The sequence below is a fragment of the Pinus tabuliformis genome, chromosome X (genome assembly GCF_031772625.1).
Source record: "Pinus tabuliformis cultivar Carrire ecotype Pingquan chromosome X, CPIR1, whole genome shotgun sequence".
NCBI lineage: Eukaryota > Viridiplantae > Streptophyta > Pinopsida > Pinales > Pinaceae > Pinus > Pinus tabuliformis.
In genome coordinates, this window is record NC_142308.1 from 586,347,023 (window position 1) to 586,373,978 (window position 26,956).

At 35.1% G+C, this 26,956-nt stretch overlaps 1 pseudogene; it reads right to left on the reverse strand.

Moving 5' to 3' along the window:
- Window positions 1-11,868: 11,868 nt before the first annotated feature.
- LOC149141378 (26S proteasome non-ATPase regulatory subunit 13 homolog B pseudogene) lies at window positions 11,869-12,297 on the reverse strand (annotated as a pseudogene).
- Between the last annotated feature and the right edge of the window lie 14,659 nt (window positions 12,298-26,956).

Genomic DNA, 26,956 nt, shown 5'->3' on the forward strand with positions numbered 1-26,956 from the left:
CTTTTATTGAACGTCGGTTGAGCGCGGCTCCCGGTCATGTAAAATTCCGCATATATAATAAAAGATCGTTTATTATTATTATTGCCGAGTTGTATTATTATCTTTATATTGTTGATGGTTTCCGCACATTAATAATATGAATTCATGTTTATTATGAATTGTTGAAGGCGTAGTTCGCAAAGTTAACTAACGGTGAACAAGTTATTAACTTAGGCGGTGCCGCACCCGCTCAATTAAACGAAAAAAGAATTGGGGGCGTGACACCAGGGGTTTTTGAGGGTGCTAAATCCATATATGCAGTAAAAAAATCAGTTTAAACAACACAAATCAAGATTTGACCATAATTTTTTTTGCAAGATTTCGTTTAGAAATGTGTCTGAAGTTCCAAAACGTTTCACTTAAAGGCTAGTCCATAAAAATAACTTTAAACTAAAATAATAAGATAAACTTGATTTGGTCAAGTTAATTGTGGTTTTTGAGCTCTAGGTTTATGAGAACTCATGGTATTCATGTGGAATATAGTCTATTTAAAGGAGGAAATTAAACTAGCCTAGATTCATCGTAACTCCAGATCTACAAATCACTGAGAGGGATCAAATCTCTTGAGATGCAAACCTCTTTTAGAGTGAAAAGAGATTTGGTTTCTTTAGAGCTAAGATAGATTTAGGCTGGTAACTTAGTACAATATATTAGTTATGATCAAACCCTTCTTGTTACACCATCTCGAAAGCTAGATTACATTGATCAATGATCATTGACTCCCTGTTAATTTTAATTTAACCGTATTTTTTTTTGTTGATATACAATGTGTACACACACATATATATAATTTTTAGAAAAAATGTTATTTCAAATATCATTGAACATTAACTTTGAAGCCTTATTGCAGGCTTTGCTCCTCCCAATTTATTTTTTCACTGGAAACTTTAGGTTAAACTAAATTTCGAGGTTTTAATATAATGTCAACAAGTTTTTTGGATCTTTGATAGCATGGGAATTTTTCAATCTCTTCTCAAATATCTTCAATGTCAAAATTCTAGATGATAAATGTAGCCACCATCTCACCCCTTCACTTGCTTACATCGTTGTTATCATTGTTACAATTTCCCACTTCATTGTGCCCCAGCATAGATCCATCTAACTTTGTATCTATCATGCGCCGAGAGGGATCAAATCCCCTTGAGGTGCAAGCTTTCTTTTTGGAGTGTAGAATTTGAGAAAGGCTTGCACCTCGAGGGTTTCCATCCCTATCGGTGCATGATAAATATGGAGTTAGACAGATCTATGTTGGTTCAAGTTGAGGGAAACAATGTCACATTTTTATATTATCATTATTATGTATATGATTCAAATAAAATTCATAATTTGAAATTTACATTATGTTTTCTTTGCTTGACATGACCATATCATTCTCCTCTTTAATTTAGTCTATGTTGCTTGTATTGAATGGTTTGTACATCTATGTTTGGATGCTTTGAGTGGTTTGTGTCTTCATGTGTTTGGATTTCAATGGTATTATCTATGAATGTTATATTTGTTTTTTATATTTCTATATGTATATGTAATTTTCTGTTAGTATTTAGTTGGTGATGAAGAAGGGAGACAATCTTGTCAATAGTTTGCAGGAGGGTTGATACTGCACATCTATTTCATTTAATTATAGGTATCACAACTTTTGAAAACTAATTAATTCATAATAGTGCCCCTATAAGTATTACTAAATATATCTTGAAGAGTACTTTTAATAATTTACTACGTCAAGATTCCTCTTGAAATTTTAGGTATCACAACTTTTGACAACTAATTAATTCATAATAGTGTCCCTCTAAGTCCATAGTGTCACAAATTTTGACATATTAGTAGTGGAAGCATTAGTTTTGTCACATTTTCATATCGATTATATGAAAATAGCAGTTGAAATCATAAACCATTCAAATATTTAACTCGAGGTATTGTGGTAAGCATCATACCTTATCTCTCTTGCTCTCCAATATTAATAGGTTGAATTATTATAACACAAAAATCAATGCACATTGTCAATAATTTTTTTGTGCTTACACTGAAATCAATGCACGCTATTAATCGAATTGCTTTAATATTAATGTATCATCATACATCCACTTATATCAATCATAACTCAACATCTACACTGAAATCAATGCATCTAATGCACAAAATCAAATGGGATTAGAAAACAAAATCTACAGTGAAATCAATGCATCTAATGTAAACACTCATATAGGATTACAAACCAATGTCTACACTAAAATAAATGCATCTAGTGCAAACAATCAAATATAATTAGAAAACAACTTCTACACTAAAATCAATGCATCCAGTGCAAGCAATCAAATAGAATTAGAAAACATCTACATTGAAATCAATGCATATAGTGCAATAAATCAAATAGGATTAGAAATCAACATCTACGCTGAAATCAATGCATATAGTGCAAACAATCAAATAGAATTATAAAACATCTACACTAAAATCAATGCATTTAGTGCAATAAATAAAAATAGGATTAGAAATCAAAATCTACATTGAAACCAATGCATCTAGTGAAAGCAATCAAATATCATTAAAAAACAACATCTACACGGAAATAAATGCATCTAGAGCAAGACATCAAATAGTATTAGAAATCACCATGTATATTAAAATCAATGCATCTAGTGTAAGAAATCTTCATCCTCTCTCCCCCCTCCATATATATCTATATCTACTTCCATCTCTCCTTCTTTGTCTCTCTATTCCACCTCCAAACATACACACTCTCTCTACATCTTTCCCTTGTCACTCCCTTTCTCTCTCTCTCCACATTTCTCTCTCTGTCTTTCTTATTCCCTCCCTCTCTTCCCTTCCAACTCCATCTCTTTGTGCCTCCCTCTCTCCCACTCCCTCACTCCTCCTCTCTTTTTTCCCTCCTCTCTATCTCTTTCCCTCCCCCCATCTCCCCCCCACCACCCTCCCCTCTCTCTGCCCTCTAACCCTGCCACTTTCTCGCTCCCTCTCTCCTTCTCTCTCTTCTCCTCTCTCCCCTCCATATTTGTGTCTCCTTCGCTCTCTCTTAGACTTCTCTCCCTCTCTTTCTCCTCTCCTTCTATGTCTCTTCATTCCTCCTCTCCCCTCTAATTTATTTTATCTCCTTAAGTGCAAGCAATCAAATAGGATTAGAAATCATCATCTACACTAAAATCAATGCATCTAGTGCAATAAATATTCTTCCATCACTCCACCCTCCATCTATATCTATATCTCCCTCCATCTCTCCTTCTTTGTCTCTCTATCTCACCCCCCAAATACACATTCTCTCTCTCTCTCTCTCTCTCTCTCTCTCTCTCTCTCTCTCCATATTTATCTATCTCTCCCTCTCTCTATCTCTCTCTTCTTCCCTCTCTTCACCTTCCATCTATATCTCTATCTCCCTCTGTCTATCTTTTCCTTCTATATCACCCCCAAAACATACACACTCTTTCTCCATATCTATCTATCTCTCTCTCCCTATCCCTCTCCCTCACTCTCTCTCTTCCCCTTCTGTCCCTCTCTCCCCCCTTCTATCTCTCTTCCCTCCTCTCCTCTCTCCCTCTCTCTCCTTGCCAATCCTTATGAGTACATCCTCGTTGCCAATCCTTATGAGTACATCCTCGTTCCAGTATTGTAGCGGTAAACCCGGCAATCGAACCCACAGGGGTCCCGCCCCAATCTGTTCACGCTCAGGGTCAAAAAGGGGACTCCACCTCTTGAGCAGGACTGGTGCCATTTCGATATGCCAGTACTTTGCCAGAACCAGGTTCGTGTAGATTTCTTTTGCGAAATGAAGAGAGAACCATCCACGGGAGAGAACATGGACATACGGTAATTCTTTTAGCAGACCACCCCAGATCTCCTTTACCCATAGCGTCAATCTGTTGGTTGAGTATGCCCGCCCTCGCACATGTCCTACCAGAATGGTACGAGCCATAACCGCCACTTCCCTGATGGCTGATGTTTCTCCAAACCTTATGTTAATGTCCTTTGACGTCACCTTGATGCACCTGGATTTCCGCTTCTTGGTGCGAGGAGCCGAGGGATGATCCAAAAAGGGGTTCTGTGTCCCCTCAGGAGATGTGGATTTTGTGGCTTTTACTTGAACCGCCGGGGTTTCAAAACAGCCGGATGGCCGAAACCCAGACACAGGGGGTGCTTGTGATCCAGAAACAGGGGCCGCCACCGAAGGGATTGGAAGAACTGTGGAGAGGGGCGGGTGCGAATCAAAGGATAGCTGGTGAGGCGTGAAGGTAGATAGGATATGGAGGATACCAGGTGACAGGGGAGGTGCTTCCAGACCCGGTGAGAAATCAGAAAACCGTACAGAGGCCGATGGTTCCGGTATATATTCGGGAAAAGAGACCACGGGCGAGGTGTCCTGCGGAAAGGAGTCCGAATCCCCCAGAAATCGTGAAACCGACACTGAGAAATTAGGGTTATCGAAAATGACCTGGTCTTCGAGCGGATCTGCGGAGTAGTCGACTAGGTCGGTCTCCATGTGACCTTCCATCTTTGCTAGCGGGAACGGAACAGACAACAGCGATGCGAGGACGGCGGGGAAAACGATGCGGGTGCAGCAGTGCGAAACGACGAGAAATGGTGAGAGACAGTATAACCCTCATGCGCCTGCGGTATCTATAGGTGCCCTAACCCTTGTTAACTGAGACCGGCGTGCTCCATCATGTCCCCGCTATCATAGCTTATATCTCACACTTTGGAACAATTTTTTTTTTAACCTCTATTTTTCTATTTCTAGTTTACACTATTGTTGTCTTATTCACTCTTAGTATGTATTCTATAAACTATATTTTAATGATGGGATAGTATGGACCAGATGATTTTTTATTTTTTTGGGCTTATATTGGGCCTCTCATACTTTTGACTCACATACTGTCTAGATAATGAAACTTTCTGTAAATTTACTATAAGCAATGTTGTTTCCTGCAAATTTACTGTAAACAATATTTCCTTTTGGAAAAAAAAAGTGTACTAGCGCCATTCTCCTTAAACCAATGTCCTAATATGTCTGCTAGCTTTTACCCAATTCCCATCCAGTTGCATAATTCAAAACCCAAAGAAATTCCATTAGAAGATCATCACTAACCAAGCAATAAATAAAAACATATGTTGCAAGCTTCCATCCATACCCATGGGTCGGTGATAGGTAGAGGCCAAGAATGTAAGGCATCTTGGTGCACATTGGCACTGAATTGGAAATATTAAATCTCTCCAATTATTTTTCCCCAACCAAAAAAGAAAAGAAAAAGCATCAATCCATAATTATGGGTTGGTGATATGTAAAGGTTAAGAATCTAAGTTGTAAGTTGTCTTGGTGCACATTGGGAACTGGATTGGAAATATTATTTATTTCCAATGTTTTTTTTGGTTCATACATGCAACCATCTTGATGCATGCAACATTTGATAAGACCCATGATTTGAACAAGAAAAGTTGTGAATTAATAGATTATAGCTCCACTGCATTCACTTAACACTAATGAAATAGCTACCTCTCACTTCAAATCTTATAAGTATTTATTATCTGACTCATCTTATTATCTCTGCTGCAGGGAGGAGATAATGCAATGGTTTTTAGTTAAACTTATATTATTTTAGATTTGATAAAAAAAATTAATTTTTTTTATGTTTAATTTAGAAATTAAAATTTATTATATATATAAATAATCTGATTAGTTTTCAAATTTAACAATGTTATTGCTTATTACTTTAAAATCTATATTATGCGTAGTATTTGTACTACTTCAAATGTAAATAGAGTAGTGTTTGTACTATAACTGTCATGCATTTATACAACTTCAAATGTAAATAGTGTCTATTTACATTTACTGCTTAACTGCTACTAGATGTACTGAAACGACCTATCACATTAGCTCAAATCTATTAAACTTATAATTAACATTTTATGATATCGGTGAATTATCATGGTTTTTAATTAGAGAATGCAAGGTTTTTTTTTAAATCATTAAAATTTTATGATATTAATTAATTAAATGTGTATTAAATAATATTATTTATTTGTTATTTTTAATTTATGATATATATTAATTTTTTAAAAATAATTAAAAGTTTAGGATATTTTATAATTAATTTATTAATAATTTTTAAAAAATAATTTTATGACAACTTTCTCATATTTTATTAACAAGTTCTCAATTGAAGTTTCAAGTAATAAAAGAAATAGCAAAACCAACCCATGGTATGGCAAAGAATTAAGGAAGCTATTGATGAATCTCTTAAAATTGGCAAGATAAAAATATGCAAAGCCATAACTAAAAGGAAAAAAAAGGCAGTATATTCCTAAAAGACAAGAGAATCTCTTACACCTCTCTAAGGTAGCTCCTACGAAATTCTGGAGGCAGACTCTAACTAGGAAAACTAAAGATAATAATAAAATTGCTTTACACGACTTGAATTCCTATCTTAAAAAGCTTTATGAATCTCAAAATGTCATGGATAACTTTGAACGAAAGAAGTTTTCTCATTAGAAGACATTGATTTTGGAGTTAAATGCTTGGAAGATGGGAAAGCTAAGGACATTGAAGGTTACCAGGCGGAAATCTTAAAAATTGGAGGTCCTGTCCTCATCCCCCACATCCACAAGCTTTTCAATCAAGCAGTCAAGCAAGGGTTCCCTAAACCATGGACTCAGAGCCTCATTATCCCTATTTTTAAAAGTGGGGATACAAATAACCCCTCTAATTATCGGACAATTATGATTAGCCCTCTCTTAGCCAAGTTATATGGTATTATTTTGGAAAAGAAGTTGAGCATATGGCTTGAAAGTGAAGGTAAGCGGGCTAAAGGCCAAGCGGGTTTTAGAAGGCAACACTCAACAACAGACCACCTCGTTACGCTTAGGATCATTGTGGAGGAATTCCGCAATGATAAATCCAATCTCTTTTGTTTCTTTGTGGACTTTAGAAAGGATTTCGACACAGTTCCAAGAAAAAACCTATGGAATAGATTAGAAGAGCTAAAGGTTCCTTTCGAGTTGAGAGCTGCCACTATAAGGTTATACGAGAATTTAATTGCCAAGTTAAAGAGCAATGAGGGGTGGTCGAAAGATATTAAGTGTAATATCAGAGTTAAACAAGGTTTCCCCCTCTCCCCTACCCTATTTGGCATTTACATCAACAAGCTAGAAGGTCGTTTAGAGGAAGTAGGCCGTGCTGGCACGATCTTAGCTGGGATAGTCATCATCCTTCTTCTTTATGTTGACGATATTGTTCTTCTCGCAAGGTGCCCATCTGATCTTGATAAGAAACTTAGACTTCTTAAGGATTTTTTCTCTACCATGGGTATGACTGTTAACACTCACAAAACAAAAGTTATGATTAGCAAATCCAAGAAGGACACTTACACTAATTTTATGCATGACAATAGTAACTTGGAGGAAGTGTCTTCTTACAAGTACCTAGGAATTGATATTCATCACAAGCTCAACTGGAACTATAACATTGAGAAAATGATTAATGGGGGCTAGAAAGTTTATCTTGGTCTTGAAAATAATTGTAAAACGACAAACCTCGTAATGTGGGATAGAAAGAAGTTCATCTTTGAAACTTTAGTCACTCTTGTTATCTTATATGGATGTGAGGTTTGGGGTTGCAGCATCTCTAGAGAATCGTGGAGAAAGATTGAGCAAATCTAGAAGCGTTTTATAACATGTCACCTGAAAATTAAAAACAATACACCCTATCCTATTCTCCTTATAGAAATGGGTCTTTCCCCTATCGAGAACCTAGCTATGACTAGGCTTCTGTTGTACAAGCACAAACTCAATAACGTAGGAGACCATAGACTTCCTAAGCTAGCTTTAAATTCCAACCAAAACCACCTAAGGCTCAAACGAGGTTGGTATAAAGACACCAGGGCCTGGTTAAACCATTGGGAGATCAACAAGAATGTTGCATTGCAAAACATTAATAACATTAAAAATATTGTTACTTCTAAGTTCAGAGAAAAAATGTGGTATGAGAAAGATTTAGCATCTAAAAGAAAATTAAGATATTCTAAGGAGGTCATCAACCCCACCCTAGAAGATCAAAAGTATCTCTTTGTTTTAACTAGCTCAAAGAAGAAAATTAATATAGCCAAGATTAGAATGAACTCTCATGAGCTCCATAGTGAAACGGGTTGTTGGGTAGTTCCTAAAACACCATAGATGGAAAGGATGTGCCATCTCTATGAGAATATGAACATCGAGGATGAAAATCACTTCCTCTTAGAGTGCCTCGCGTACAACCACATTAGATCTCAATGTCATAATCTTTGTTGCAATATTGACCTTCCTAGCCTTTTACGATGTCAAAGTTATAGTGAGCTCGGGAGGCTTCTCTCCAAGCTTTTTGAGTATAGGAATAAAATCTTAAATCAAACACTTTAGGTTCGATAGACCAAAATTTGGTCTCAATGGACGTTAACCAGCATCATCATCATTATAATTTTAATGAAATTTTATATTATGATTTTTTTAATAAAATATATTATTTATTTTAGCTTAAGGATTGAGATATATTAGATTGAAAAGATAAATAATAAATTATTATAATATATCACTAGCATTTTGAAAGAGTATTTGATGCGAATGTTGTCACCAACCATGTCAGGTTACAATATTGTTGTGATAGATATTTTTGTTGTGATAGATATGTTTTAATTATTTCCAAATAAAAAAGGCTTCCAAAATTATTTTTTCGAGTTATCAAATTCTTATAGTCTATATAATGAATTATGCCTATTAAAAAAGAATGGCCATCCAACATATTTATTAAAGAACAAATAGCTATCTATGAGATGGAAAGCTAATTTATTAAAGAACAATAGCTATCTATGAGATGGAAAGCTAATTTTATTTTGAAATCAAAATTCTATCCAATTTACTAATATGCACAAAATACAAAATAAAAGACAATAAAGCTTTTGTTGGTATATTATTATTATCTATGCATTAGGAAGGTTTGTTTACCGTATTATGAGAACCTTGACTTCACGTTAATGCCTACTCTTTTTCCAAGGAATGTTGAATCTTCTAAGTTTTGCAAATACCACCAGCTAATTGTCTTATTTTAATAGGAGATAAATTAAACATTAATACAAGATGAAACTTGATAATGTCCTTGTGCTTAGTTAATTTAGTGGATTTATGTGATATATAAAGCTGTGTAAATACAATAAGATAAAACTACATTAAATTTAAGGTAGTGTGAAGTTTACTTGAATATTCGATTTAGTGTAATTAAGTAGTTTTTTAGTTTTTAGGATGCGAAAATTATATTTTCTAATTACAACATATTATTTATATATAATATTTTTGTAATTCCTAAAATGTTAAAGCTATATTTATTTAATTACACTATATTTAATTACACGATGAACCACACTGGTTGGTTCGAAACGCGTCGACAAAAGATTGATTATGTGATTTTGCCGAAGATTACTAAACAATGTTATGGATCACAGAAGTCTAAATTCCTTAATATATTTTTTATTTTTTATGTGTGGCTCACGATTACTTTTGGTTATTGGGTGGCCCTACGTTCATGACTTAGAGACTAGGCTGATCTGTGGGGATCAAACTTTTCCGACTTAGAGACTAGGTTGATCTGCAGGGATCAAACCTTTCCTTTCGGCCATCAACAGACCTGACCCCAAGAGCTTACGGGAATTGACCCTGTGACCTCCCATCCAGTGAGGCCCCGACTTGATCAATTGAGCTAACTCTTAGGGCTCACTATATTTTTATATATAAGTTTCTTTGAACTTTTAAAAATATAATAAAAATGGAAAATGTTTTAATTAATAATACTATATAACAAGCCTTGCAATAATAATTTTATTTTCTTAAATTTTCTTAAATTAACTATACAAAAGTAGAATTTTTCATAAATCTAAAATTCTAATCAAATTTAAAAAATCAAATTAATAATTTTTTTGGGGTCATTTTAAGCATATTCATTTATCCTCTATTAATGTCTAAAATCCTAATATGCAACTACATCATCATGTGCATGTTGACAAAACTTGACCATCTAAAATACTTTGTTGGTAGTTTTTAAGGGGGTGAACTTTCACTCATGCCAAATGCTTTTGGGTTTTGGGTTATTCACATGTTTTCTCACATCTGAAGAAGACAATCTAATAGCCAATGAAAAGTAGTTTTAGATCATAATCCACTTATGATGGTGGATGAATTCATATTTAAACAAATGAAATTAGCAACAAAGTTGCTCATACCTGCAAACAATTACAATTTAACCAAATACCTCAATTTACCCATTAGTAAAACCTAAATTGACTAGATTGTAAACCTTATGTAACACCCAACCTACATAGACATACTTCTTTACAAACTTACTATTTTACTTTTACTATCATTTATTTATCATAAAGTAATTTTGTAATAAATGATAGAAATAGAATATTTTGTTGGACACCTAATCCTAAATGGGTTAGCATGGAAGCCGAATGGACAAAAGGAGTCCAAGAGACCTTGGGATGTGAAACCCAACGGTCACTACATGTACTATAAATGTAAACCATTTGTTAATAAAATTGTACTGCATGTTTTATCTTTCATATTCTCTCTTGCTGTCCATGTGTGTTTAACATGGTATCAGAGCCATGATGTGTGGCCTGTGTAGTTTTCCTCCTCATGGTTTATCCTCTAGTTAAAAAAAAATAAAATAAAGAAAAATGACATGTTGGTATTCCTTGAGCATCTGGTCTGAGCTGCCTTGAATAGCACTGGCCTGGTCTTCATTACCTGTAACTTTCCTGACTACCTAACGCCCCTGACAACCTAAAACATTGAAGCTGAGCGCATCAGACTGCGTGCATTGCTGCGAGAATGGCATGATTGAGTGTGAAATGTCGAAATTTTTATGACTTGAGCTATTTGGTTAACACCCGACCTATACTGCCTCCTCAGCCTATATTTGATTGAACGTTACCTGAGCACTCCTGCACGTCCAGCTTTTCCATTATGAAATTCTGTATTAGTTGAACGTTACTTGAGCACTCCGACACGTCCTGGTTTGTTAGATAAACGTTACCTGACAAACTGCTGTCTCAATTCCATATGCATGTGCGTTATTGAATGGGTTTATATGCCTGTGCGTTTTGAACACTGTGGGTTTTGAACGCTGCTGCCGACAAAAGGAGTTCATTCCATATGCCTGTGCGTTATTGAATGGGTTTATATGCCTGTGTGCTTTGAACGCTGTGGCATATAATACATTACAAAAATAAAGGCCTTGACAAGTCTCGGGTAACTCAACAAAGTCTACAAGAGGATTATCCTCAAGGATAAGTCTGCATTCAGTTCCATCTGCATCCCAGTTAGCTACGCTTGCTGTCACCCCCAGGAACATTTTGAAGCCTACCTTTGCAATAGCTTCTGCTATCTCATTAAAATCAACACATCTCGTAATATTTGATTTCGCTAGAAATTCATCTATAAGCCGAATGCCAATGATATAACCCATTTTATCAACCTGCTTATTAACTTCTTCAACCTCTTCAAAATCAGTTAGTAGCTGGCGCACAATGGCTCCATAGGTGAGAGTGAAGAGCTCGGCATTCACGCGTTCGACATTTGCAAAGACTGCATCGCCTGATATTGAGGCATAAAGTATCTGGAGGACCACCAGCTCCGGGTATGCATTGTTCAAGTTTGAATGCGTTTGGTAAGGCAGTTTGAATGCGTTATGCGTTATCAACGTTTGGTTTAATGAATGCATATTGCATTGATTATGGGTGCTCATTTTAACGCTGTCCCATTAAACTGCGGTATTAACGTTGTCCATAACTGTTGATGCCTTCGTCTACGCTTTACTTTTCAATCATGATGCCACTAAATCTGGGGTTCCAGCTTCAACAGCCAACAGAGTTGTGTGGACTTTTTGCAGCCAATTGTCAAGCTTATCCCTTAAGGATTTGATCTGGGGTATTCTCAGCACTCTAGGCTGTACCCAAGATACATGCACAGTCGCATCAACTTGATCAATAACCCCTTCAATTAAATGAACAGAAAGGCTTTTCATGAGGAGATACTCAACATCTTCAATTGATAATTTGGTTCGGTCTGCAATGATACTCAGTGGGACTGTTCTATCTTCTGAAGGACGGCTAAATATGATCTCCATCAAGCATAGGATATTAATCTTTTCCAGCAACTTTTTCTCATTCTCTACAAGTGCCTGTTGTGCATTGAGAGCATCCCTATGAACATGACATAGTTCTTGATACCGAGCTAAGTCACCAACATTAAAAGCTTGTAAAATATAATATAGCCACTCTACACTCGTACCCAGAAGACTCTTCACAATTGGATGTGCGTTGAATTTCATATGCAGTGGTGCAGTGGTGCGTTTGACTGCGTTGAATGGTATTGAAAGTCGCGGTGTTGTGTGGTCGTGTTGATTGATATATGCCTGAACCATGCATTGGAGAACGATTTTGAAGAGAATGGGCTTACTCTGCAAGTGAAACAATGATCTCGGAATAGTGGTGCGATGAGTGTAGAAGCGTGGTGAGGTGCGGTCGTTTTGGTTGGATGCGTGCCCAAAGTTTGTTCCGCGTTGAAATGTTGGTGTTGGGTTTTTTTCATTTCCGCAACACAGGAGGAGGATCCCATCAATATCTGATCAATTATGGAGGTTGTACAAAGCTCAGTGGAAGCTAAGATGCCACTTTGCTGGTTGGTGGTAAAATACCATTAGCCAGGCAGCATCTGATATTTCTGGTGGGTTCATCTCTGTGCATTCATACATAAATGAACATGTGGAATAATCCTTTCATTGGCGCATAGCTCCTACAAGTGGGTCACTGTTTTGTTCATCATTCTTATTGGAATACTGGAGGTATCGTTGACTCTTTATATATTGCATTCTGGCATATGCATTGTTAGCCCTCCATAAATTCTGTGTGATTTATGAGGGCAGATTGTTCTCTTTGAAGAAGTAACAAGATCAGAGAATATTTTGAAGGAGTATTTGAAGGATTCAAGCAAGTTTGCAGTTGCTATTGCCCCAGTGTGGCATTGTATTTAAAAATTATTATAGTGCATTAATTCCTTGCTTCGACTGCTGCATAAAGAGTTTGGTGGGTTGATTGTAAACGGTTGTTTTGTCAGAACATAATGCTGGTCATGAGTAAACTCTTATTTTCATGTAATGGATTGTAATCGGTGCTCGTTGGTTGAACTCTGATCATTTGCTGCACATGTATAAAGGATATTGTTGTGTAGTGTGAGAAGGTATTACTTTTCTGCACTGAGTAGTAGTTGTAAGGTGTAAATCTGACATTAAAAAAAAAAAACAATGGCTAGAATCAGTGAAGTATTAGAGTTCCTCAAAACTCTAATGTCGTCTACTACTCATGATACATTAAAAGTCAGCAAAGTTTCTCTCATAGATATTCAGGTCTGTCTACAAAATGCACAGGAAAAGATTGATTTTTTGCAGATTGAATCACAGCTACAACAAGAAGAGCTACATCAAAATAGACATCATTCTGAACCTGTTTTTGTTCAGAACATTGAGACTGCAACCCATCAACAACAAGTCAATAATGTTACTGTTCATTCAAATAAAGCAGCAATTGTACATGCAGATGCAAAAATTCAGCTTGCACTTCCCAAGCCCATCATCAGACCTTGGGAACAGCTTGTCCACAACAAGCACAGAACTGGTCTTGGATATGACAAGGACTTGTCCTTTCATATTCCAGACTATGCCAAGCCCATTCAGTTTCAGAGTGCTAGATTCATTCATGACAGTTCAGCTGCTCCTCATAACAGTTCAGCTTCAGCTGTTCCAGACTCTGCCCTTCTTCCACAACAACAACAACAACAAAAACACATTGTGAAATGCCAACACTGTGACCGAGTTGGCCATCTGAAAGATCACTGTTTTGATCTTCATCCATGTGATCACTGTCATAAAACCAGCCATTCTTCACACAGATGCTTCAGAAACAAACGTCCTGCAAGAACAAAGATTCATCTTGGATGGATCGCTTCTTGGCAATGGTCATCAACAACCAAGAAGATATTCCAAACACATGTAAGAACTTGTTCGAGAGTATTGAACAACCTTGCAGTTGAGTTTTCTCCATCTTCTCACCTTGTATCTGACAGGGGGGGAAATGATGGTCATCTACAAGCTTCAAAGCCACATCAAGTGAGCCTAAGCCACAACCTGCCACACCAGTTTCAGTGTTGTAGCTAGAGACAAAGATGCCCGTGAACATGCCTTCAGTTGGCAATCTGGGACACTTCCTCTAGCAGAAGACTTCAGCTTCTTTCCAGTTTTGGAAGAATTCCATGAACAAAATTGAGAACACTTCCTCTAGCAGAAGACACTAGCTTCTTGCCAGCTTTGGAAGAGTTCCAGGAATTGCATTAAGCATTCCAGAATTGTTGGTCATACTTAAACCATCATAGGTTGAGACTTCCCTTTTCAGGTTGAAGTTTTACCTTTTATGCGGGGTGAGACCTCCCTTTCATGGTTGAAGGTTTCCCTCTTTAAAACAATAAGATCACTTCCTCTAGCAGAAGACTTCAGCTTTTTGCCAGTTTTGGAAGAGTTCTGGGAACTGCACTAAGCGTTCCAGTGTTGGTGGTCATCCTTAAACCACCGCCCTTTATACCAACATTTCATAGAGCACATTCAGCCTAGTGCTGCCATGCATTTTTTGCACATTTTGTATTACAGCTCTCTTCTTGGACTCATACATAACCCTTCAGATTAAGGGGGGGAATGTTGGACACCTAATCCTAAATGGGTTAGTGTGGAAGCCGAATGGACAAAAGGAGTCCAAGAGACCTTGGGATGTGAAACCCAACGGTCACTACATGTACTATAAATGTAAACCATTTGTTAATAAACTTGTACTACATGTTTTATCTTTCATATTCTCTCTTGTTGTCCATGTGTGTTTAACATATTTCAAAAAAAAAAATTGGTTGCATTAACCTCTTGAGACAATTATGGTGGTTATTCATCTTTCCCTCAAGAGGGGGAACCCGAGGAAGGCATGGGGGTTGGAGGAGAGAGGTGGGAATTGAATGAGAAGGCAGGACGTTGTCAAATAGTCCAAGGAACCTCCCTGAGCTGGGTGAAATAAATCAGTGGGAGTCTTGGAAAAATCAGAAACTGGATAGTTAGTCTTGATGTTTCATGGTGATTCAATTAACTAGTAAATACTATTGTCTAGAGGGAAAGATCACCGGGGAGAGTATGGATGAAGTAAATACCACTTTCTGGAGGGGAAGAGATCGGGGGAGAGTCTCGATGTCATCACTAGACTCTTGGCTAGGTGGTGAGATATTCCAAAAAGCTGAAGTTATTTAGCCAAAGGAAACAGATAAGTATAATTTAGATACGAAGTTTATTTAATCTCAGTGTACAGATTTGTGGATAAAGGCATAAATTAGTTGTTAATCTTGTTTAAACACCCGAATACAGTTCTTAGAGATATTTACAACTCGGTTATCAATCTTAGTTAACTACCAGAATACAAGTCTGTAAATACAAGTACAACTCGGTTGAATAAGTAATTTTAGCCTTAGTATACAGAAGTAGAGAAATGCACAAAAGAAAACGTGTACGTTGTCTATTACACATAAGTTGTGGTTTAATTGATATACACATAAGTTGTGGTTTAATTGATACAAGAAACATGGATAGAGAATTATGAACATAAAACCTTGCAATTTTGAGAAGTCTAAATACCCAAAATAAAGTTACAAATGCTTAGGTTCTAAGTTTGAATAGATTGGCGCTTAAATGAGTGCAATGGAATAACATGATTAAACATACGAACAACAAAATTTACTAATAGAAAACTAATAGTACATGCTATGAGAAATAATAGAACATCGATAAAATTTAAGATATCACACTCAGAACACCCATGAGAAACCCTATCGTACCTGTAATGTATTAATTTAAGAAAATGTGAGCAGAATGATAACCCTGAAATAAGGAAATTTACACATCTTTATGTTGCCTTCATAATGCAATAACAAAATTACCAGAACTAACATATTGTGAAGAACCATTTATATATGAATAGAAATCAAAGTTATCTATTAGAGTTGCTATATTTTCTAAAGGATTGAAGTAAATAAATTGTTCAAAACCTTGAATTCCCTGCCAGTACAAAGTACAGTAGAACTAGAAAATATATTAGATATAAAATAAAATTACACATTCACTGTCTTCATAAACAGGCAGAGTCCTTGGCCTTAGTGGCTTGGCCATCTTTAAAACAAAAAAATCCCCAAATCGAACCATAGGACCCGAAACCCGATGAAAGAAACCAACCTGGAACAATAATGCAGAACCTGTAGGTTATTAATGCCTTGGACTCGAATGTGTAAAGAGAATAATTTCTAGGTCTCCCTCTTACCTGCGGAAAATGATCCCAAAGGGTTAGAATAGATCAAGTAATGACAACCCTCAGTGTGGAAATACTAAGGCAGTGAAAGAGAAAACTTACCTGTAATAACCGAGGAACTGGCTACAAAATCTGGGTGGGATATCTACCAAAAAGAAATGATAAGGGTAAGTACATAGCAAGCTTTTAATTAACTAAACCTAGCCAGTATTTATCAAAGCCCATGCTTGCACATGTACCTCCTTAGAAGCATCATGCAACAATGTCATTGTCGAATGATTTGTGGAAGGAAGGAAGGTAACACTGTTATAGCAGGAGTACCTCCAGAAGGAGTGAACCTACTAGTAGGGCAACCATATCCTCTGCTCGACCTGCAGTGACAAGCCGCAACCTTAGTCAAGTTTGGTTCAGTGATTCAACGGATGGATTAGCTATCTGCAAACCCTCAGATGAGAAAAAACCTCACCATTGCAGATCCCCTCTACCTTGAGGATGTTGTTCAAATGTTGTGGAATGCCAGATGGGGAAGGTAGGTGGTTATCTCATTCCCTTTGTATGTGGCTCATCCATTAGATCAACATCCAGTAGACCAACGATAAAAAAACCCCTAGTTGTCAAGGAAAGGTCGGGAAGGTGTACATTTACTTTAATGACAGAGTTGGATGATAGATGAACTCCACCAGTCACCTTAACATGCATTAAATAACCTTGGAGCAATGAATTACCTTTCTTTGTGCAAGAAATAATTAAAAGTTGAACATGGTATTTTATGTTAAGTTTAATGTTTGATATATATTAAGCATTAAATACATAATATGGCTATGTTTAATAGTAGATAACAATAAACATTTTTTTTTTGCGTGTATAGGAATACATGTTACATATGGTATCAGATCCTAGGTTCTGACACTGAGGCTTCTTGGGAACTAAAGTGAAACAATGTGTGGATGAATGAACATAGAGCGAGAGAGGGAACCTCAAAGACAAAAAACAGAGGGGATCCAGACCGCCAAATCGGTCAGAAGCATCTTATGTAGGAGTTGATCCTCAAATGTGGATACAGCTGGGAGAAGAGTCTCACCAAGCCAACATCGCTCTTTTAGAAATTGTCCAATAATTACATGCTAATATGACCAGCTTGAGAACTGAGAATGAGAGGTTACGACAAGAACAAGAGAGGATTCTAAAAAGTTTGTCTGATTGGTAGAATTAGTGTAGGCCTGACCCTAGTTCCAGTAATGGAAATAAAAATGCAACCTTCCATCAAAGAGAGGATAATGTTGAGTCGGCATGGGGATAGGATAATGATGAAGGACGTTTTGATAATGTCTAGCGATCGGAAAGAAACAAGGAAACGAAGCGAGCTTCAAGGAGAATTTAAAAAACTAAAACCCCCAATTTTTAAGGGTGAAACTAAGGAAGAAATAGAAGCATGGCTTATTGATATGGATAAATATTTCTAGATTTACGAGTATGATGATAATTTAAAGGCCACATTAGTTGTATATCACCTATGTGGTAAGGTCACTCTGTGGCGGTAAGAGATAAAAATTGTGCGATAAAATGAAGAACAACAAGTTATCTAGACAAATTTTCAGAAACATTTCAAGGAAAAATATCTGGCAGAACTCTATTATGACGAAAAACCAAAAGAGTTTCATGCTATGAAACTGGGGGCCTTAATCATGGATGAATTTGTAACACGATTTACCTCCTTGCTATGGTACGTACCTTACATGTGGAAGGAGAAAGCTAAAATTCAACACTTCATTTGCAGCCAACCTAAATTTATGAAGGAGAACTTGGAATTTGATTATCCAAAAATAATGGATGAAGCTATATGGAAAGCGCACATTTGTTAGCAACAAATGAAACAGAAAAATGAAGTAACAAGGGTGGCTTGAATCGAAAGGGGATAAGGAACCTTCCAGGTAATAGACAGGAGAGGATTGCTATTAGAAATAATTCACATCAAAGGATGTATAATAAGTTTCCAACAAATAATCTCTCGAAGGTCCTAGCACAAACTGAAGTCAAGGAAAATGAAGCAATTAATAAACCTGCAAATGACTAGCAACAAAATTAGCCCTTACAGTGCTGGGGGTGTGGAGAACCCCACTACAATAAGAACTACCCGCATCGAGCAAGGACCAAGCAAATTACTAATATGCAAGAAGCTTCCACAATTGGGGAGGTGGCAAGAAGCATGCCCACAATCAACATAGGGTTGGATGACCATCAAGCGGAATATTAGCCCACCATGATTGAATGTGAAGGTAAGATTGCTAAAAAAATTGTCTCTATTTTGATTGACCTAGGTGCTAGCTTGAGCTATATTAGCCCAAAAATTGTAGAGGAATGCCAATTACAAATTATCAAATTTCAAAAATCTTGGCTAGTTCAATTAGCTATAGGTGTTAAGTGAAGGGTAACTGCAAAAATGGAAAATCGTCTTCTTGATATCTTAGGACAATAGATTTATGTAAATATGAATGTACTTCCCTTAGGGTCATATGTTGTTTTGGTGCGAATGGACTAGTTGGAGAGTCACTGATCCTTGGTTGATTGTAAGGAAAAAACTGTTAATTTCCTTACTGACACATGACAATGAAAAGAAATTCAAGGAATTAGGAAAAATATTAAATTACGTCCTATTACTGCTAATCGGTTAGGAAGATGCATCAGAAAAGGCTGCAAAATTTATGTTGTACAGGTGGGTTAAACCAACTCTAAAAACAAGATGACTTCATTAGAAGATCTTCCTATCATCCAAGAATTCATTGATGCATTTCCTTAATCCATACCTAGGCTACCACCCAAGCAAGATATTGACTTTACAATAGAATTGGTACTGGGTGCAACCCCTGTTTCAAGAACCCCTTATCGCATGAGCATACCAGAATTTACTAAAATGAAGATGCAGCTGCAGGAAATACTTGACAAAGGATACATTCGCCCCAGTTTGTCCCCATGGGGAGACCCTATATTGTTTGTACAAAAAAAATAATGAACTCTAAGATTATGTATTGATTATCATCAGTTGAATAAACTGGCTATCAAAAACAAATACCACTTAACTCGAATTGATGATTTTTTTTACCAAGTCCAGGGAGCTACGTGTTTTCTAAAATTGACTTACAGTCTGGGTATCATCAAATAAGAATTAAAGATGAAGATATTTGTAAAACTGCATTCCGAACTCACTATGGTCATTATGAGTTCCTGGTGCTACATTTCGGTATTACCAATGGCCCTACAACTTTTATGAGTTTGATGAACGATATTTTTCAACAATATTTAAACAAGTTTGTATTGAATTTTATTGACGATAAACTAATTTACTCAAAGAACTAGGAAGAGCATGAAAATCTCTTACAGGTTGTGTTACAAATCCTACGAGACAACCAACTATATGCTAAATATAGTAAATGCAATTTTTACAAGGGCTAAATACAATATCTAGGCCATGCTATCTTAGCAGAAGGTATATTAGTGGACCCAGAAAAGATCAAAACCATTATGGAGTGGCCCATTCCAAAGAAATTTTCTAATATTAGATCCTTTATGGGCCTATAAAGTTATTACCACTGGTTTATTGAAGGGCTCTCGAAAATTTTCTTTCTTATAACCTTGTTACAAAAGAAAGGAAGAAATTTTCGGTGGCCTGCTAAATGTCAGCATAGCTTTGAGCAGCTGAAACATTTACTCACTACTACACTTGTGCTCAAGGTTACAGAACTACTAAAATCATTTTTCGTATGCACAAATGTGTGTAAGGAATGGGTCAAGGGAGTATTAACACAAGAGGGAAAAGTTATAGCTTACAAATCTTGCAAGTTAAAAGACCATGAACAACGATACTCTTCTTACGATTTAGAATTGACAGTAGTAGTACACACTTCGGAGGTGTGGTGACACTATTTATTGGGAAAGAAGTTTTTGTTGTTAATGGACCATGGTAGTCTTACCAGTTTCTTTAGCCAACCCAGTTTAAGTGCTCGTTAAGCTAGGTGGACAACCCTTTTAAGCAATTTTATTTTGAAATAAGGCACCTTAAAGGAAAAGAGAATCGAGTTGCTGATGCGTTAAGTAGGAAGATACATTGCATTTAGGAAGTACATTTCAGTGAAGTAGAGTTAATTTTTTCTAATATGATTAAAGAAATGTCTTATAAAGACCCCGAATATATTTTTCTATGGCCGCAAGCTAATAATGCTCAGAAGAGTGGAGAAAAATCTGATTATGGAATAAATCAAGATAAACTACTAACTTTTAGGAATTGCATTTATGTTCCTAACCAAAAATCTATTAAACAATTTATAATGGATGAATTACAGAGGAGAGCATATGTTGCTCATCCTGGATACCAAAAACTGTTTTCTGCTATTAAGGGAATTTATTTCTGGCCAGGTTTAAGAAAGGACATTATTGAATATTTGGCTAAATTTTTAGAGTGTCAACAAGTGAAAGCGGAACATCAACATCCTATGGGGTTATTGCATCCCTTGCCTATTCCAAAATGGAAGTGGGAAATGATCACTTTGGAATTTATTACAGGTCTTCCCAGAACCAAAAAGCAACATGACTCCATTATGGTTCAGTAATTGACAAGTTAAGAAAAACCGCTCATTTTATAGCAGTAAATTCCATGACCTTCAATTTTATGGCCTTCCTTGATTAGATGAAGACACATGGTTTTTATCTCTTTCGTGAAACAATTTTTATTTGTACTTCAATAGGCCAACATTATAGTATATGCACGTTTTGACATTACACAAAATCTAGTTTTGGCTATGGTCTAGTTTCCTAGCTAAGAGACCAGATTGGACTATGTAATTTTCAGATGTAATCATAGTTTCTCGAGGTAACAGAGGTTTAATTTACAAAAAAAATTATGTGTGATTTAGAATTAATGATATTAAATTTTTAAAATTTTGTCATCAATATATAAAACTGACAAGTAGATCCATCTTAAGCTTAGATTTAGGAAGCACTTAGAGGGATCAAAACTCTACTATGCAAAATTTTCCTCAAATTTCTCTAAAAAAGAGGTTTTCACCTCAAAAGATTTGATCCCTCTCCACACTTGAGAAGTCCAAAGTTAAGATGGATTTTTTAAATCAAATTTTCAATTATTCAAATTCTATATCCCAATAATTAATGAAAATTATAATGAAAATTGTTTTCCCATCTAAATCACTACACCAAAACCATACAAATTCAATAATTTTGATAAAAAATTGTCCTATGGATGCTCACATTCACACTAGAAGGACATTGTTTTGTTTGGAAAAGGAAAGTTAAAAGATTTACCACTTGTTCTAGTAGCCAAATTTATTATTATAAATGTTTCATTTTAATATTTTTTAATTAAAATTTGAATGATGGAAATTCTACGTTGCAATCATTAATCGAATTTAAATGTAAATTGTTTGCCCATCCAAGCCACTACACCAAAGCCATACAAATTTGATAATTTTGATAAAAATTTGTGCTAGGCATGCTCATGTTGAAACTGGTTGACACTGTTATGATTGGAGGGTAAAGTTAAAAATACTTACCACACATTTTATTTGTCAAATTCATTATCACAAGTGTTAATATTTTTTAATTAAAGTTTGAATTATTCTGTTGTGATTGGAGGGTAAAGTTAAAAATACTTACCATACATTTTATTCGTCAAATTCATTATCACAAGTGTTAATATTTTTTAATTAAAGTTTAAATTATTCAAATTCTACGCCATAATCATTAAAATTGTGCTAGGGATGCTCCAACACTCGTGTGTTCGGAGAGAAAAATTAAAAAAACTTACCACCCATTTTATTAGCCAAATTTATTATTACAAATGTTTCATTTTAATATCTTTTTACTAACTTCAATTATTCCTCTAGGGTAGTTAAGAAAACTAACAACTCATTCTATCACCCATTGGTGAATTGGGGGTCATGGTGTCTTATCTTAAGGTGTTGTTGGCTTCTGGCTAGTCAATGGTTTATCATGTGAAGACAATGATCATTGTACCTGAAGTTGCCATTCATATTGTCCAATGTTCACTGCGTCTCTCTCCTTGCTTCCTGGCTACTCATTAGTACTCTGCCTAAAATAAATGTTAGTTTTCAATATAGGTTAATGGTTTACAATATAGATTACTTTTGTTTCGAGTTTGATCCATCTCGAGTATCCAATCTTCCCAATATACTCTGATAGCTACACCAGAGAGGGTAGCTCATTAAGTGGCTGCAAGCCTCTCCAATTGGAACAATTCTTCTTATAACTCGGAAGGCATGTGCTCACACTATCTCATTGTAGAGCCACCTGCTTGATCCTAGAAGCAAGAGTTCCCTCTATCAGACCATTGACCTTTATCTGCAACTAACATTCATTCTATGTAGAGCACTAATGGAGAGCCAAGAAGCTAGGAAAGAAATGCAAGATACATTGAACTAAATGAATGGCCACTTCAGGTACTATGATTGTTTCCTTAACATGATAGACAATGGACTAACTAGAATATAAGAACATATTAATATACCTTCGACGACACCATGAATCCCAGCTGACCAGGCAAGTGTAATCCGAGTAGCAGGAATGAAGACACATGGTTTTATCTCTTTCCTGCAACTATTTTTGTTTGTACTTGGATATGACAACACTATAATATAGGCAAGTTTTAGGTTCATTACACTGTTTTGTATGTTCGAGTTACACAAAATCTAGTTTTGGCTAGGTCTTATCTCCCAGGTGAGAGACCAAATTGGACTACGTAATTTTCATATGTAGCCATAGTTTCTTGAGGTAATATGAGTTTAATTCGCAATTTTTTTATTATTATTTTTCTATTTTTTTTAATTAATTAGGTGTGATTTAGAATTAATGATATTAAACTTTATTGATATTTATTTCATAAAATTGTATCATCAATATATAAAATTACTAGGGTAGCACCATCTTAATTCTAAATCTATCAAGCATTGAGAGATCAAAACTCTAGAGGTGCAAACATTTCTTCAAGTCTCTCAAAAAAGAGGTTTGCACCTCGAGAGATTTGATCCCTTTGTACCCTTGATAGATCCAGAGTTAAGATCGAATCTTGACTAGTTTTAATATTTTTAACTAAAATTTGAATTATTAAAATTCTATGTCATAATCACTAATGAAAATTTAAATGTAATTTATTTTCACATCTAAATCACTATACTAAAACCATACAAATTCAATAATTTTGATAAAAAAGTATGCTAGGGATGCTCACATTCACTATGGAAAGGAAAAGTTAAAAAGACTCACCACTCATTTATTATTAGATGTTTTGTTTTAATATATATTTTTAATAAAATTTGAATGATTGAAATTCTAAGTTGCAATCATTAATGGTATTTAAATATAAACTGTTGTTGTGTTTGGAAAGGAAAAGTTAAAAAGACTTACCACTCATTCTATTAGCCAAATTTATTATAGAATTTTCATTTTAATATTTTTTTAATAGGATTTGAATGATTCAAATTCTACGTTGCAATCATTAATGGAATTTAAATGTAAATTGTTTTCCCATCCAAACCACTGCACCAAAGTCATACAAATTTGATAATTCTCATAAAAGAGTGTGTTAGGAATGCTCACATTGAAAAGTTTAAAATACTTAGCACACATTTTAATATTTTTTAATTAAAATTTGAATTATTCAATTTCTACATCATAATCATTAATAAAAATTTAAATGTAATTGCACCAAAGGCATTAAATTCAATAATTTTGATAAAAATTGTGCTAAGGATGCTTATGTTGAAATTGGGCCAACACTATTGTTATTGGAGAGAAAAGTTAAGAAAACTTACCACCCATTTTATTAACCAAATTTATTATTACAATTATTTCACTTTAATATTTTTTAATTAAAATTTCAATTATTCCTCTAGTTAAAAAAACTTACCATTCTTTCTATTACCTAAATTTATTATTAAAAATGTTTCATTTTAATATTTTTTTAGATTAGTAAATTGGGAAACTTGGATCCCGACACATGTCAAACTCATAGCAAAAACAGTCAATATATGCAGACCATTGACTTTTTTTTGAAACTAACATACCAAGAAATTGGGAGAGAAATGCAACATACCTTAGACCATATGGCCAGAATCAAAAAACACCTTAGGATACCTCCGACAACTCCACCCCCCCTAATTGACCAGGGAAGTCCAATCCCTGGTGGCAGGCATCAGACTATGATCTTCTTCCTTTGATCGAATGAAAACACATGGTTTTTGCATCTTTCTTGCAACCATTTTTTTTTTTGTACTTGGATAGGCCAACACTATAGTAGAGGCATGTTTTAGTTTCATTACACTATGTTTTGTATGTCGATGTTGACTTTACAAAAGGTCTAGCTTTGGCTATGGCTAAGTGTATATCTATCTTAACTCCGTATCTATCAAGTGTAGAGAGGGATCAAATATTTTGAGGTAAAAACCTATCATTTTTTCAAGTTTTTCTCTCAATAAATAGGTTTACACCTCCAGATGTTTGATCCCTCTCTACGCTTGATAGATACGAAGTTAAGATGGATCTAAGCTGGTTTTAATATTTTTTAATTAAAGTTTGAATTATTGAAATCCTATGTCATAATCATTAATGAAAACTTAAATGTAAATTGTTTTCCCATTTAAATCACTACACCAAAACTATACAAATTCAATAATTTTTATAAAAATTCTGTTATGGAAAGGAAATGTAACGTTAAAAAGACTTATCACTCATTCTATTAGACAAATTTATTATTACAAATTTTTCATTTTAATATTTTTTATTAAAATTTGAATGATTCAAATTCTACTTTGCAATCATTAATATAATTTAAATGTAAAGTGCTACCTATCCAAACCACTCCACCAAAGCCATACAAATTTGATAATTTTGATTAAAAGATTTGCTAGGGATGCTCATGTTCAAACTAGCTTACATTGTTGTGATTGGAGGGAAAAGTTAAAAATACTTGTGACACATTTTATTTGTTAAATTCATTTGAATTATTCAAATTCTAAGTCATAATTATTAATGAAAATTTAAATGTAAATAATTTTCTCATCCAAACCATTGCACCAAAGCCATACAAATTCAATAATTTTGATAAGAGATTGTGCTAGCGATGCTCCGCCACTATTGTGATTGGAGAGAAAAGTTAAAAAAATTTACCACCCATTTTATTAGCCAAATTTATTATTACAAATGTTTCATTTTAATATTTTTTACTAAAACTTCAATTATTCCTCTAGGACAATTAAGAAAACTTACCACCCATTCTATCACCCACTTGTCACTTGTCAATTGGGCTTAACTTACCACTCATTCTATCACCCACTCGTCAATTGGGGGTCTATCCTAAGGTGTTGTTCACTTCTGGCTAGTCAATGTTTCATCCTGTCAAGAGGATGATCATTGTACCTAAGGTAGCCATGCATATTTTCCAAAGTCTTCTGCCTCTCTCCTGGCTTCATTAGTACTCTGCCCAAAATTAATGTTAATCTCCAATATAGGTTAATGGTCTACAATATTGACTATTGACTGGTTCTGCCCGGGGTTTGATTGTATCCAAGCTTCCCAATCTACTCTGATAGCTGCATCACAGAGGGTTGACTGTATCAAAGCTTCCCAGTCTACTCTGATAGCTGCATCACAGAGGGTAGCTCATTAAGTGGCTGCAAGCCTCTCCATTTAGGAATAATTCTTTTTATATCTTGGAAGGCATGTGCTTGCACTATTTTATTGTAGATCCATGTGCTTGGTCTTAGAAACCAGAGTTTTTTCTATCAAAATAAATTGGGAAGCTTGGATCCATGATACAGGTTAAATTTAGAGAAAAACCAATCAATTTATGCTGGAAAATATTTCAGCCTAAATCACATGATAGTAGATTACAAATCTACTATAAGCCTGCTATTGATTCTCCAAAACTACAAAACTGTAGATATTACTCTTTACTTGCTGAAGCTGCAGCTGCCCCTTCTGCAAGAAATCCAAATTTCAAATAGCACACAGGTTATTGGTCGCAGATTCTTCATTTCGTTTCACTGCAGATTTTATTGCTGTTTGAAGCTAAATTGTTAAGTACACAGAAACCAACAACTTCGCAACTTACATTATAAATTAGTTGATGTTCACTGTTGTATATAAGGGATGTTAATATATAATGACTGTGATGTATTTAATCTTAATATTGAAATATACCCTATTTTATTGTAAACCAACTATAAAATATAAAGCAACAAAAAAACAACATTTTTCTCATTATATTAGAAACCCTGAAATTTCCCAACAATTATTAGTACTTCTAGCTTTTTTTCAGTCCTATAATTGATATTTTTAATATTATTGATTTTTATTTTAATTTAACATAAAAAATAAAGATTAATTAAGCGGGTAGATATTTCTATTTTGGAATAGGATTTCACAATCAAGATCAACTTATGCAAACCTCCCAAGTGATATGTAGAGTATGAGTACTT